This window comes from Hyperolius riggenbachi, chromosome 7, assembly GCF_040937935.1.
Source record: "Hyperolius riggenbachi isolate aHypRig1 chromosome 7, aHypRig1.pri, whole genome shotgun sequence".
NCBI lineage: Eukaryota > Metazoa > Chordata > Amphibia > Anura > Hyperoliidae > Hyperolius > Hyperolius riggenbachi.
Window position 1 is genome coordinate 43950862 of NC_090652.1, and position 17113 is coordinate 43967974.

Sequence of the window (17113 nt, forward strand, 5' to 3'; positions counted from 1 at the left end):
TATAGACATATGGCAATGATAGGGATTAGATTGTGAGCTCCTTCGAGGGACAGTTAGTGACAAGATATATATATATACACTGTGCAGCGCTGCGTAATATGTCGGCGCTATATAAATACTAAATAATAATAATAATAATAATAATAGATAGTTCCCATTTTTTTCCTTCCTGCTTATCCTTGCTTATCCTTTAAAGCGGAATATAACCCAGCATTTCATCTTTGCTCTAAAACATTATTTACAGCATATTATATGCAACCAGCATTTTTTTTTACTAGACCAGCATTCGAAGGGTTACACGCAGAGCTTGAAAGTTCAGTGCAGTGAAATGCAGATGCATTCGCACTTTAGATAATGTTATCTTGTGTTTATTCAAAGTGAACCTCCAGACTAAAAAATCTACTCAGCAGAACTAAAAAGGCTTAGTGTTTCTTTAAAAGTTTCACAGCATCAGAACTTTGTTTTTTTTACCAAAGCATCATTTTTAGCTGCATTTTTAGCTAAGCTCCATCCATCAAAGAAAACTGCCCGGGCTTTTTTTTCCCTGATGCTGTGCAAAGCATAATGGGATTTCCTATGTTGTTATTCACGTTGCCTAGCAACTGGGAGGGGTGATCAGCACACAGGACACTTAGAACTGCGTCTCATGCTCCCTGTCACCTCCTTTAACCAAAAAGATGGCTGCCCTCATGAAATCAAACATTTGCTTGTTCTTTTAAAACAGGGTGGGTAAGAGATTATATCTAGACAAAATAGATCGATAAAATATCTATTTTAATTAACATAACTAATGTAACTTAATGACAGTATGTTTGTTTAGGCTGAAGTTCCTCTTTAAATGTATCAAGTGAGGAATGTGACACATTCTCTGACTGTGCAGATGCTGCTGGAGACCGAGAGACACTGAAAGCATGTCTGCCTGCAATACAGCAATGAATAAAAACAGTTATTAATAAAATGCAAAGTCAGTTCACAAAGAAAAAAAAATGTACTTTTGGAAACCTATAACTTCTAAATGAATAATAATACTTATGCACAAATGCAAATATGATAACCGTATGGCATATTAAAAGTAGGAAAACATATTTTTATTGAATATTATGTCAGGGTTTTAAACCGCTTTAATATAGACCAGGTTTCCAATATTTTTTGGTTTGAGGCCTCATTCACATGTTGAGGATCTGTGTTATAAAGTCTTATGACGCAGCTTACCGCACTGCAATGCTAATCCTATGGGACGTTCACAGTGCAACGTTAGCATCACATTGTAATGTGTAGCGTTATGGTAATGCACTGCTTGCAGTGCGTTACCTCTAAACGCACATGTTACCAGGTATATGAAAGCATACATTTCATTGCCTGTATGCTTTCCTGTACCTACTGTTTGCAATGGTACTGCAGCGTTAATGTGCGTTACTACCTTTTTTTGTATTGCATTGTAATGCTGCGTTGTAACTTAAACATTGCATCACAACGCAACGCCCACTGTGAATAAGGCCTGAGAGAACTCCAGTAAGTTAAGAAAAATCTGCAAACAGCAATCCAACCAGGCCATCTCTACTCTTAGGTGAAGACTTTCCAAAAATTAGATTGGCTTAGATTGTTTGGATGGTAGTGGTGAATATCGTTGCCTTACCAACAAATGATTTTCCACACGGACAACAGATCTGATAGACCAAATGATCCATTAAGCAGTTGACAAACAATTCAATCTAAGTAAGACTTCATGTGTAGTAGGCTTTCCTCATGTCCACCATGCCAACCTTCTCCTCCGTCCCCTTCCGTTAATTCCTAATGTCCTCCCAAAGCTACTGGTTGGGTGGGCAGTGCACACTGCATCCTTGATAGCGCCAGGAGTGCTCTGTGCATGCGCAATACATAATTGTGCCATAGTGAGCATGCATAGAGTGCTCCCAGCTGCAGGCATGTGATCAGGGATGTGCGTCGATGGACAGTGCCTGCACAGTGTGCACCAAACCTCATTACCAAGAAGTAGCTACAGGGGACATTCAGCAATAGCGGGGAAAAATGAGGGGGGGGGGGGGTGGTAATGAGGAGAGCCTACTATGCATGCCTGCTCCCTCTGCTTTTGAATTTTTACAAGGGCTAAGGTATCCTTTAACATAACTAGCAAAATTGGTAATTCTAGCCAGGGCCGGAGCTACCATAGGAAAAAATGGGCAATTGCCCCAGGGCCCCCAAGGTGTCCCTCCCCATCTTAACTGTTGCTCCCCAGGGACTCTGCAGAGTCTGTTAAGTTGGGAGGTGATTAGTGGGAGGGTCAGCAGCTAGCTCAGGGGCCCAGGGGGGAAATTTGGCTGCAACAAAGGGCCTCTAATGCGCTTTTTGGTCAGGGGGTGTCTGTTGGGGAGCCCCCGGGCTAATTTTGCCCTAGGGCCCAATTGTTACTTGAACCGGCCCTGATTCTAGCATGTATGGGGTCTTTGCTATTTATCGCTAAACATCATTGGTATTCTTCAATGCAATTTTGCTGAATGTGTGCAGTCAAATTGCATGTTGTAATGGTTGGGTGTCGCAGCTCAGATGTCTGATTATTTGGTGATCTGCAGAATCACCAATAATGCAGACGCTATACCTGATTATGTGTGACCTGCAGAATCACCAAAATTACCAGTATAGCAGCACAAGGAGCTGAGTGTGTATTGCTTGGTGCAACCGTAACTTAATAGTTTGGCGAGACCTCACCAGAGGGGCTGGTGAGGTACTATCAGTACACTGACTGTGTAATAGAGTACAGTAACTTTAATAGTTTGGCGAGACCTCACCAGAGGGGCTGGTGAGGTACTATCGGTACACTGACCGTATAATGAAGTACCAACCCCAGCAATCTGGAGATACTAACACTGAAGAGATAGAACCTCCCGAGGAGCGGGTGATTCAGACAGTACTGCAGCCTAGTGATCACCTGAGGGGCAGGATATCAAGACTGCAGCCTAGGAGCAGGAGGTACAAACAGTACTGCAACTAGTGATCACCTGAGGAGCAGGCGATTCAGACTGTACTGCAGCCTAGGAGCAGGAGTAACCGGTCACGAGCAAATAACTTCACCAGAGGAGCTGGAGAAGCTAACACCTCACCAGTGGCGAGGGCCCACTGGTGAGTAGAATGGTCAGACAGACAAGGGTTGGCAACAGAGAGGACAGAATCAGAATATAATCGTAAGGCAGAAAAGTAATCAGTAATCAGGCAGAGGTTCAGCAACTAATCAGATGGGCAGAGGTACAGAATCAGTAAGCTTAGAGCGAAGTCAGAGGATAGCCAGAATCATACACAGAATAATCAATAACAATGTAATAATATCCTAGTCTAGGTGTGAAGTCCTTGGTTTCAACACCTGGGATCTAGTCTAAGGTCTGAGCGCTAACACGAGATGTATTCACGACAGCAGACAGTGCCAGACTGAAGCCCGGAGGCTTAAGAAGCAGAGGAGACCTCACTGGCACGCCCCCTGCACACAGCCAATCCGGGGCGCCGTGAGTCTCCTCTGAGGTCAGCTGACCAGCCGGTCAGCTGACGAGCCTCCTCCTCGCATAAAGGTCCCGTCTGTGCGCGCGCCCACGCGAGACAGGGACCCTATCTGCAAACGAACGACCCGACCTCGGCGTCCTAGACGCCGGAGGGACAGGCAAGGGAACGGAGGCAGCTGCGGCGGCGGTGCTATTCGCCGCAGCTGCCTCTTCAGGTGTTACACATGTATTTTGGGTCAGTTAGGTCCGAATTTGAACAACCATTCTCAGGTCGATATTGAGGCAACCTGAATTCGAACAGCAACACTACTAAATAAATACATGGTAAATATGTACAAATATACACATATACAGCCAGGCAAAGTACAGAAGGAAGCAAGCAAGAAGCAAGGTCAAGAGAGAATGCAGGTTCGGCAACAGATCAACGGAAACCCGGATAGATGAGGAACAAGGTATGTCCAGAGATTCAGACCAAGCAGCACAAAGTTCTAGCACTGCTGGGTTGATGCAGAACTCGTAAATAGAGATCACTCCTCCTGCATGATTAGGTCATTGAGCCAGCACAGTACACCATCTGTGGATAGGCAATGGAAATACAAGGGTTTTCTCCAGACAGGACAGAGCAACCTGCTGGTAGTCAGTGGAAGTCTAGATTAGCCTGGAGTAATTACTGCCACCAGTAGGCAGAAAGTGGTAGGACATGGTTTATAGCACTAGGTAGGCATAAATGCTTCCCAGAATTAGTGACCTGAAATGCCTCACTAGTATTAGCTAGCCAGAGGTGTAGTCCCGGTATTAGGTAGTCAGAGATGCCCCCTGTATTAGGTAGCCCCCCTGAATAGGTAGCCAGAGCTGTCCCACAGTTATTTGGGATCCCCCAGTATAGGTTCCCAGAGGAAACCCCACTATAGGTAGGCAGGGGTATCCTTCAGTAGTTCATAGCCAGGAGAAGCCGTAGTATAGGAAGCCAGAGGTAGCCCCCTAGTATAAGTAGTCAGAGTTTGCCCCAGTATTTGGTAGCTAGAGGAGCCCAAGAATGAACCCTCATTAGAGGTAGCTAGAGGTTCCCCCAGTATTAGTAGTCAGTTTAGTTTAGTTTAGTTTAGTTTAGTTTAATGTTTTAGATATCATAGATTCTCTAACAGGGGTGTTAGCATATGCCAGAGGTTTTTGTAAGTCTTTAGCTGACACTCTAGGATTCTTCTTCACCTCATTGAGCATTCTGTGCTGTGTGCTCTTGCAGTCATCTTTACAGGACGGCCATTACTGGGGAGAGTAGCAGCAGTGCTGAACTTTCTCTATTTACAGACAGTGTGCGTAACCATGGACTGATGAACAGAAAGGTTTTTGGTGAAACTTTTATAACCCTTTCCAGTTTTGTGCAAATTAACAAATTATTTTGTGCAAGGCATCATTAACATCAGGCAATGCTTCTTGGGAAAAACAAACCCAAAACTGGTGAGTGTTTTTTATAGGACAGGGCAGCTGTAACCAACACCTCCAATCTCACCTCATTGATTGGACTCCAGCTGGCTGACACCTCACACCAATTAGCTCTTGGAGATGTCATTAGTCTCGGGGTTTACATACTTTTTCCACCTGAATTTTGAATGTTTACATGGTGTGTTCTATAAAAACATGGAAACATTTAACTATTTGTGTGGTATTAGTTTAAGCAGACTGTGATTGTCTATTGTTGTGACTTAGATGAAGATTAGATCACATTGTATGACCAATTTGTGCAGAAATCCATATAATTCCAAAGGGTTCACATACCGTATATACTCGCATACAAGCCGAGTTTTTGACCCCCCAAAAGTGGGTCAAAAGTTGAGGGGTCGGCTTGTATGTGAGCCATGTGATCCGTGTCCCCCCCATAACCCCACCCCCCTCTTCATGGCTGCTGTCTGTGATGATGTAGAGAGCGGTTCCCATAGCAACGGCGATACACATCGCCGCTACAGGAAGCCGCGCTCTCTGCTTCCTGCCTCATCACAGACAGCAGCCGTGAAGAGCGCTGCTGTGAATTATGGAGTGAGCAGGAGAGGGGAATAGAAGAAGCGGCGCCGGCGGGGGCAGGGGGCACTATACTGGGCACTACCTACCTATACTGGGCACTTTACTAGCTATACTGGGCACTATACTAGCTATACTGGGCACTACCTACCTATACTGGGCACTACCTACCTATACTGGGCACTTTACTAGCTATACTGGGGCACTTTACTAGCTATACTGGGCACTATACTAGCTATACTGGGGCACTACCTACCTATACTGGGCACTATACTAGCTATACTGGGCACTATACTAGCTACAGTATACTGGGGCACTTTACTAGCTATACTGGGCACTGTACTAGCTCTACTGGGGCACTACCTTCCTATACTGGGCACTATACTAGATATACTGGGGTACTTTACTAGCTATACTGGGCACTATACTAGCTATACTGGGGCACTACCTACCTATACTGGGCACTATACTAGCTATACTGGGGTACTTTACTAGCTCTACTGGGCACTATACTAGCTATACTGGGCACTATACTAGCTATACTGGGACACTACCTACCCATACTGGGAACTATACTAGCTATACTGGGCACTATACTACCTATACTGGGCACTATACAAGCTATACTGGGGCACTACCTACCCACACTGGGCACTATACTAGCTATACTGGGCATTTTACTAGCTATACTGGGACACACTAGGGGAATAAGGCGGCCAGCATTTCCTACCCCCGGCTTATATGGGGGTGAATCATTTTTTCCCTGTTTTTTTTAGGTAAAAGTGTGTGTGTGTGTGTGTGTGTGGGGGGGGGGGTTGGCCTATATGTGGGTCGGCTTATATGCGAGTATATGCGGTACTTTTCATTGCTACTGTATATCAAGTTACCCGTATAATGAGTTGTGGAGTGAAATGCTTGGGAGCTGAGAGATGTTTGTCCTGATACTAGACAAATGGTTGAAGACAACAGTTAAAGTATACCTGTGATTTTAAAAAAGGGAATAAGTTAGGTACCCACCACAGTGTAGTGAAGCCCCTTTGTCCCCCGTGAGCTTGCCGTTCTAGTGATGGGACCTTCCAAACCTACTCGACAAGGGCTTGGACCTATTCGCTTGAATAGGTCCACGTGGCCGTGCTCTCATCCAGATGGCCTGTGCCTGTGCAGTTGCATGGCATGGAGCCATCTGTGCATGGCTTTTTCCACCACGCACCAGTGGCTCTGGGCTACTGCGCAGGTGCCACCTGCGGTGGAGTTGAGCACGGCAGCGAAGGTGATCAAGATGGGGACAAGGGTAGGCTCTTGAGGCTTCCCTCTACTGGGGTAAGTATCTCATTTCCCATGAACCTCTGAACGTACAGGTTTAGTTTAAATTTTTAAGAGTCAAAACTTACCACTGATGGTGTTGGCTGTCACGTTTCTTCTGCTCATGTCCAGAGTGCTGGAAGAAAAGACACGTCTACCCTTTATACTTTACAACGGCAATAGAAAAAACACACCCACATTAAAAGTTGTGACATTCCCTAGATAACACTTTAACACCTCTGAGCAGCTTACTGACCACCATGAGGTTTAGTTGTCTTCCACTTACAAGCTTACTAATAGTACTAATATCACAAAATGCTTTTTTCTTCCACAGATGAAAGTCAAGTTTAGATTAAATAAATTGAAGCCTCAGACTTATGTTAGACAATTTATTGTGAAGACAATCATTTTTATAGAACTTGCAGATATTATCAGCACACCACGTATAAGGTTATAGCACACACTTTATTGTGCCAGTATCCACAAAAGAGTCCAACAATTGTTTTGGGGCCGCGCAGGGTAACCACATGCCTTGATAAAGGGAGACCCTGTGCTGCCCCCGAAACAATTGTTGGACTCTTTTGTGGATACTGGCACAATAAAGTGTGTGCTATAACCTTATACGTGGTGTGCTGATAATATCTGCAAGTTCTGTTGTCTGTGGCGCTGCCTATGCCACGTTATCAAGCACCCAGCGAAAATGACGGAGTGCCGACTCCATTGGTGGAATCATTTATATAGGGCTGTTCTGGCTGTGAGTCTATTATCATTATTATTATTTAGTATTTTTACAGTGCCAACATCTTTCTAGAGGTTTACAGATTATAGCAAAATCAGATGGTAGGTAGCACCAATGCATGATGGATACAGTGGCGTAAAAAATAGGGGTTGGAGAGGTCTTGACCGCAATGAGCCCCTTGGGCCAGAGGGGCCCCATAGGGCCCTCCCTAACCACATTATTATCTCTTTATTGGTCTTGTGTCTGTAATGATCACTTCTATAAATGTTTTGAAAGATAATAATCATTAACAAGCTGCTTCCCATCCCCTATTTGCACCTCTGACACAGTGTTGCCCTTGGCAGGTTTTGGTGCACCATATCATTTGTTACATATATAGTTCTTGGGAGGGGGGGGGGGGGTAGGCATGTAAAACTTGCACTGGGGCCCATAGCTCTTTAGCTACGTCACTGGGTGGATAGTATGCCAAGACCACTGTCCCAGTGTCCCTTGGGACGCAACAGTTCAAAGAAAAGTGTATGGGTCAGCACTTCTGTAATTAAATGTAGCTCTTTTATTTCATAAAAGGAATAGCAGCAGTGACAGACTGCTGTTTCAGGCTTACAAATCCTTTATTAAACTGCTTCAACCTTAAAACGAAAGTAAATAATTGCACCTTTAAATACCCTTATCCATCACAGTAGGTGGAGCCAGCAGCGAACCTAATGGAGCACCAAACTGCTAATATGTAAATGAGTCCATGGCCAGGGTGAGTGGCTACTTTTTTTTTACCTTTCTGGCTGTGGACTCATTTACATATTAGCAGTGTGGTGCTCCATCAGGTCCACCGCTGGCTCAGCCTACTGTAATGGGGATGGGTATTTAAAGTGGAGCTGTCAGCCATACTATCTTAGTAAAAAAAAACAAAAAACGCATATATAAGTAGATAAATACTTGCTCTACTTACATAGCATATGTATTGCACTGTCCACATTTTGCTTTTAATGATTTTTCTTTAGTAAAAAAGAGAAAATTCTTCTTAGGATTTTCCATTTTGACTGTGTCTATCTTGAAGCCAATCCTGACATCATTTCCTCTCTTACTCTGTCTGTGTATCATTGGCCGCCTTCCTCTCTATCCTCAGACACTCCCACCCAGCTCTGCAGTAGAAAGTGTACTTTCTCAGCATGATAAATTTTGACCAATCAGAGAGGAACAAAGGTGTGGGAGGGGAAAACAGGAGGGAAAGCCAATCACGCTGCATTAGTTATGTCTGAGGGGAAAGTAAAGAAGAAAAAAAGAAACCCCAGCATGCCCTACAACTTCCTTTGTGTGACAGATGTATCAATGAAAAGCCAAGGAAAGTAAGAGTGGTTTTTTTAATTTTTGGATTGCCTGGTTAGTATCCGTATTACTTGTTTACCAAATAAAAATAAAGAATTGATTTTTGATTGTATGCCTGACAGTTACACTTTAAAGGTGTCATCATTCATTCTGTTTTTAAATTGAGTCTGAAGCGATTGGGAAAAAAAAACAACAACAGATACTCACCTAGGGAGAGGGAATGCTCTGGGTTCTATGGAGCCTTCCCATTCATCTCACGTTCCGTACTTTCCCCCGTTCAAATACCTCCCCGCAGGAGGCTTCGGAAGTCTTCGGAAGCCTGAGTGCTCTTGCAGGTGTGCCTTTTTCATGATTGCTAACTCAGTAAAGGACCAGTCTTTAAAGCGTTGCTATCATATAAATCCGGCATAGCAGAGTCTGAACCCTCTATAACAGTAATTCTAGATTGATGGTGCAGTAGCGTCCCTACCATAGGGCGGCAGGGGGCGCCCCGCACCGGGTGTCGGGCGCCCCAGGGGGTGTCATCAAGGCCTCCCACAGAGGCCTGTGCAGGACAGGAGGGGGAAGCAGCACGGAAAGGAGGGGTGGCGGGGAAAGCGGCGGGGAGGGGGGCCGGACCCCCCACCTCCCTCACCTGGGTCCCCTCCTTCTGGCGCTTCCCCCTCCTAATTAGCAGCAGCGGGCAGCAGCGGGCAAGAGGACTTACTCACCTCCTTCCTGCGTTCCAGGCGATGGCAAATAGCGTCATCGTCACGTGACGCTGGTCTCCGCCTTCTCCACCGCTCACTGTGCTTCCTGATTGGCGGAAGCACAGTGAGCAACAGAGAAGTCGGAGACCAGCGTCGCGTGAGGTTGACGTTATGCGCCGCCGGTATCGCCAGGAGCAGGTGAGTGAGTCTTCTTCGCCGCTCCTGCCCGCTGCTGCTAATTAGGAGGGGGAAGCACCAGAAGGAGGGGGACCCAGGTGAGGGAGGTGGGGGGTCCGGCCCCCCTCCCCGCCACCCCTCCTTCCAGGCTTTCCTCACACTGGGGGCAACTAAACTAGCTATACTGGGGGCAATTATACTAGCTATTCTGGGGGCAATTATACTAGCTATTCTGGGGGCAATTATACTAGCTATTCTGGGGGCAACAGTACTGGCTATACTGGGGGCAACTAAACTAGCTATACTGGGGGCAACTAAACTAGCTATACTGGGGGCAGCTATACTTGGGGCAGCTATACTAGCTATACTGGGGGCAACTAAACTAGCTATACTGGGGGCAGCTATACTGGGGGCAACTAAACTAGCTATACTGGGGGCAACTAAACTAGCTATACTGGGGGCAGCTATACTGAGGGCCAGCTATACTGGGGGTAACTAAACTAGCTATACTGGGGGCAACTAAACTAGCTATACTGGGGGCAGCTATACTAGCTATACTGGGGGCAGCTATACTAGCTATACTGGGGACAGCTATACTGGGGGCAGCTATACTAGCTATACTGGGGGCAACTATACTAGCTATACTGGGGGCAACTATACTAGCTATACTGGGGGCAGCTATACTAGCTATACTGGGGGCAGCTATACTAGCTATACTGGGGGCAGCTATACTAGCTATACTGGGGGCAGCTATACTAGCTATACTGGGGGCAGCTATACTAGCTATACTGGGGGCAGCTATACTGGGGGGCAGCTATACTAGCTATACTGGGGGCAGCTATACTGGGGGCAGCTATACTAGCTATACTGGGGGCAGCTATACTGGGGGCAGCTATACTAGCTATACTGGGGGCAGCTATACTGGGGGCAGCTATACTAGCTATACTGGGGGCAACTATACTAGCTATACTGGGGGCAGCTATACTAGCTATACTGGGGGCAGCTATACTAGCTATACTGGGGGCAGCTATACAGGGGGCAAATATACTAGCTATACAGGGGGCAAATATACTAGCTATACAGGGGGCAACTATACTAGCTATACTGGGGGCAACTATTGACGATTGAAGTGTTTTGTGGACAGGTCTGCCACACGATTGCATGTATTTTCTGGTCAAATCTGCTACATGATTGCATGTATTTTCTGGGCAAATCTGCCGACATGATTGCATGTATTTTCTGGGCAAATCTGCCGACATGATTGCATGTATTTTCTGGGCAAATCTGCCGACATGATTGCATGTATTTTCTGGGCAAATCTGCCGACATGATTGAACGTATTCTCTGGGCAAATCTGCAGACACGATTGCATGTATTTTCTGGGCAAATCTGCCGACATGATTGAACGTATTCTCTGGGCAAATCTGCCGACATGATTGCATGTATTTTCTGGGCAAATCTTCCGACATGATTGAACGTATTCTCTGGGCAAATCTGCAGACATGATTGCATGTAATTTCTGGGCAAATCTGCCGACATGATTGCATGTATTTTCTGGGCAAATCTGCCGACATGATTGCATGTATTTTCTGGGCAAATCTGCCGACATGATTGCATGTATTTTCTGGGCAAATCTGCCGACATGATTGAACGTATTCTCTGGGCAAATCTGCAGACATGATTGCATGTATTTTCTGGGCAAATCTGCCGACATGATTGAACGTATTCTCTGGGCAAATCTGCAGACATGATTGAACATATTCTCTGGGCAAATCTGCAGACATGATTGCATGTATTTTCTGGGCAAATCTGCAGACATGATTGAACGTATTCTCTGGGCAAATCTGCCGACATGATTGCATGTATTTTCTGGGCAAATCTGCAGACATGATTGCATGTATTTTCTGGGCAAATCTGCCGACATGATTGCATGTATTTTCTGGGCAAATCTGCCGACATGATTGAACGTATTCTCTGGGCAAATCTGCAGACATGATTGCATGTATTTTCTGGGCAAATCTGCAGACATGATTGAACGTATTCTCTGGGCAAATCTGCAGACATGATTGCATGTATTTTCTGGGCAAATCTGCAGACATGATTGAACGTATTCTCTGGGCAAATCTGCAGACATGATTGCATGTATTTTCTGGGCAAATCTGCCGACATGATTGAACATATTCTCTGGGCAAATCTGCACACATTACGTGTATTTTCTTGAGAAAACCTACACAATTATGTGAATTTTCTGGGGAAAGGGTCACCAAAACTTGGGCCCACTGTCTTTGCATTGCACTTTTAAAGGGAACCCGAGGTGAGAATAATATTGAGGCTGCCATATTTATCTCCTTTTAAGCAATACCAGTTGCCTGGCTGCCGTGCTGGTCCTCTGCCTCTAATTCTTTCAACCACAGACCCTGAACAAGCATGCTTGTTTCTGGTGTGATTCAGTTCACTACTGCAGCCAAATAGATTAGCAGGGCAACTAGTATTGTTTAAAAGGAAATAAATATGGCAGCCTCCATATCACTCTCACCCGGGTTCACGGCAAATTACAGTTAGCTCCGCCCTCATCCGGTCATGGCCACGCCCATTTTTTGCCGCGCCGCGCTTCGCGCGCCGCATGTTGTAGCGCCGCCCATTTTTTGCCCCTTTACTTTTTTTTGGGGGGGGGGGGGGTGTCTTATAATACCCAGCACCGGGTGTCAAATGCCCTAGGTACGCCACTGTGATGGTGTACCTTGAAATGAATCAGAGCACTCAGTATATGATTTTATATAAAAAATGTATTTGTTTATCATACAATATATATACAAAATATGAACAGTTCCAAGTAGTTTTGCCTTCTAACAGTATTCCATCTCATTGAGGCTTTAGAGCCAAGCAATCACCAATGTTCTAAGTACATTCAAAAAAAGAATATAACAGTTGTGTTATGTAGAATAAGATCAAAAGTACTCTCATCTTTATCAATAGCTGTGTATCTAATAGTTGTGTAAAACTTGTAGTAATCTTCTTAAAGAAATAGCATAAAAAATAGCTTCTAAAAAATGTCTTGCTAACATCTTAACAAAACTTAATGCTGAAAAATTAAGCATATTACCCCTCCTCTGTTATCTCTTCAGCACCTAGAACTAGTTGTGGGAAGGTAGCTTCTGCCTCATGTGTCTTCTCATGAGATTGTTGGGCTTCTGCAAACTATGAACTTTCGGCTCCTACTTTTATAGTGATTGGATGCAATATGGCTGCCTAATCTGGAATTTCCCTAAATCCCAGGTTCTGATTGGCTAAAGCTTCCATGCGTCAATGCTTTATCATGTTTTAAATACCTAAATCATAATATTATTGTTTATAAATTCTGATTAGGTCATTTCTGATGCAACTAAGTAAAAATGGACGTCACCAGCCATCTTGTCTGCTGGTTGACTTTTTTGACCCAGACATTGAACTTCCAAACAGTAAACAATGTAATTTATGATGCATTTCTGATAATGTGTCCTTCTGTTAATTAGTTTGGAATGTGTCTGTTCTTTCCCAGAAATAAGATTGGTCAGGTTGACACTGTACACAGACCTGTGAGAGTCTTCAGCAATTTAGGGCTTACTGAAACATACAGGGCTTCTAATGTACTCATTTAAATATAAGGCTTATTATATAATTTTTCTTAAAACAATTAATCATATAAGATATATTTGCACATTAAAATGTAATAATATAAAATCATGTTCTATATATTTGCCTTTCTTAAATCATGTTCTATATATTTGCCTTTCTTATGAATAAATAAATGTAATATTTCCACCAGCAGAGGTTGTCATTCTATCATTTTTGACTAATTGGGAAAACCCCTTATATTGTTTTATATTTTATAAGGCCTGTTCCCAAAATATAGCGTATATTATCAGGTATGAGTGTTAAACTAGCTTAGACAGCCTTGTATCAAGAACACGTCAACAATCCTCCAGAATCAAAACAATCCCACAAGAATGTTTCACAGACCCAAAGCATCACTGGTAGAATCCAGCTTTTTAACTATATTTCAAAGTAATACATTGTATTATAGGTTTTAACAATAATTATTTCTTTCTTTAGAAGGACTGTATTGATTTTTAATATTTAGATTAATAATATTTATGTGTAATAATTGAGCAAATGTATATATAAGATTGCTGCAGTAATGTGAGTTTAAACTTGCATTTCTGTCTTTCACACAGTACACTTATCTTCTAACCTTCACATTTAAAAGATGCTTGTAGCATAAACAAAAATTTCTTATCTTCTTATAACTAAAATAATATAATAATTATGAGTTCCACTGTCTGGAATATGCTGAGATGTCACAGAGCAATATTTCAAAAAAAGTACTCTAACTTTACAGTTTACAATGAAATTTTACATAGAACATTAAAACTTAAAACATACACATATGACAGCTTTTCCTGCATAAATAAAACCGCTAGAATTCTGACAGATGGACGGCCCCATACTGCGTATGCACAAGTGCACAAGAATGCGTGCTTGCACATGCGCAGTACAGAGCTGCCCGTCTTTGGGAGCACTCAGGCTCCCCAAAACTTCTGAAACCTCCCGCATCAGTGGGAGTCTTCTAACGGGCATGCCAGCGCTGGAACACAGGGACCAGGAGAGAAACGGGAAGGCTCTATGGGACAGGAATTGCTTCAGCCTCAAAGGGAGTCTGAAGTAAAAAAAAAAAAAGATACACACCTAAGGTGAGGGACACCTAAGGTGTGTATCTTTTTTTTTTTTACTTCAGACTCCCTTTGAGGCTGAAGCAATTTGTGGACAGAACAAATTTGATCAGCCGGACAGTCACTGTTGTTCTATTATTGAGCTACCTCAGCCCGGCGACCATATGGGCTTGAAAACCGCCATTGCCTGCACTCTCGCCATGGTGCGCACCAGTCCAGGACGGCCATCACTAACTAAACAGCTGTTTACGGTGCATTACACAGTGAGTTTGGTCTGTCAGACTGAAGCAGTACACTAATTACACTACCTGATTGATGTATACACACACAAGATGTTTTGAAGCACTTTATGCCTCCAATTTAGCATTGCAATGTGATTTCTGCCCTTAAAACCCTGATGTGCGTCTTAATTTTCCTCGGGACTTTTGGCATGTATCCCACTCCACCATGCCCCCCTCCAGGTGGTAGACCCCTTAAAACATCTTTTCCAATACTTTTGCGGCCAGAATTAGTGTCCTTAAAACCCTGATGCGCGTCTTAATTTTCCTCGGGACTTTTGGCGTGTATCCCACTCCACCATGCCCCCCTCCAGGTGGTAGACCCCTTGAAACATCTTTTCCAATACTTTTGCGGACAGAATTAGTGTTTGTAGTTTTGAAAGTTCGACTGCTCATTGAAGTCTATTGCGGTTCGCAAAATTTGCATGTTCTCAAACTTTAGAGGAAGTATGCGTTCGAGGTTCATGAACCTAAAATCAGAGGTTCGAGCCATTTCTAATTGTTAGTACTACTGCATATCCAGTATGGAAAAAATGACAAGCAGAGGCAGAGGCAGGCCACCCCGCAGGTCTTTTGGAGTCGTGCTGGTGTGATTTTGTGTGGTCTCGACCAATGCAGGGTGTTGAGAGGGCACGTATCCTCAAACCACAAGATTATCAGGAAATAATTTAATTCATAACAAAGAACACCTCAGCTTCCGGATGGAACCGTGACATATCTTCCTCCTCCTGCTCTGATTCGGGCACCCCACAACTACTTAAAACTCAGCCAGCAGCCCCCACCGCTACTACTAGCACCACAACCACTCCATTTCAGAGTTCGCAGGAGTTATTCACAAATTCATTGTGGTGAATTTACTGATGCAGGAGCATTATTGGTACTAGATGAAGGTGCTAAGGATGTTACACCACCTCATATGTCTCAGTTAGGCGTCTCTATGGACGTAAGGTGTAGGGATGATGAAGTACCTGTTGTTGGTGCAGTTTTGGAGCTGTCTGATACAAGCGAAGCTGTGGATGATGGTAATCATCATGGCATGGATGTCACATGGGATCCCAGAAGACAAGATGAACAGGGGGACAGTTCAGAGAGGGAGATAGAGAGGAGGAGGAGGAGACCAGTTGCTGTAAGAAGTAGGGGGAGCTCACTGGAAACAGCTTGTGGCAGCATGCATCGCCACCTAGGGACAGCCAGCCAACATGCCCTTCAACGTCAGGCATGGCAAGCTTCACATTATTCTCAATCAATATTGTAGTAAATATATCCCATATGGAAACAAAATGTCTAGAAATAAAAAAAGGCCTCTATGGATGAATAAAAAGGTTACAGATAAAATAAAGTGGAAAAATAATGCCTATAAGGTCCTAAAACAGGAGGGGATTGAGGCTGCATTAAGCAATTATAAGGAGTTCAATAAAAGTTGTACAAAAAAAATTAGGCTGGCAAAGATTGAAGCTGAAAATCCAATCACTAGGGATATCAAATCTAACCCAAAGAAGTTTTACAAGTACATTAACTCTAAAAAAAGAAATGTTGACTGTATTGGACTCCTAAAGGATAAGGGTGGGACTCAATGGTGGATGCCAAAGGTAAGGTGGAGTTATTAAATGCTTTCTTTGCTTCTGTCTTCACAAGTGAAACATCACTGTTGCAAACTACAAATGCAGATGAGTCTCAAACTCCCAATAGTAATATTAAACACTTAACACAGGAAAAAGTGAAGGCAAGACTAAATAAATTAAAAATAGACAAGGCACCTAGCCCAGATGACATACATCCTCGGGTCCTAAGGGAATTAAGTTCAGTTATTAATAAACCCCTTTATCTTATCTTTTGTTTCTCTCTTTTAACTGGCAGAGTTCCAATAGATTGGCGTACAGCCCACATTTTCCCATTATTTAAGAAGGGCAAAAAATCAGATCCTGGGAAATTATACACCTGTAAGCTTAACATCAGTTGTGTGCAAACAATTTGAGGGGTTACGAAGAGATACTATACAAGACTTCATAGTACAAAATAACCTTATATCTCCACATCAGCATGGGTTTACTAAAGACAGGTCCTGTTTGACTAACATGCTCAGTTTTTATGAGGTAGTTAACGCTAGTGGTGCTCATCAGAGCTAGGATATCCGAGTTACTCGGATATCCTAGCTCTTTTTACACTATTCGAGCTCGAATACCGAGCTTGAATAGTATTAGCTATTCGGGCTGTGCTATCCGAGCGCACTCGGATAGCAAGCAGCTATCCGGAGATATCCTAGCTATCCGAGCTCGGATAGCGTCACGAGCTCGGATAACGTCATGGCAGACGTCACCTCAAGTCCTCACAAGCGAATCAGAGGGCTACCAGCCCTCTGACTGCAGCCAATCACAGAGGGGGAGCCTGGCCA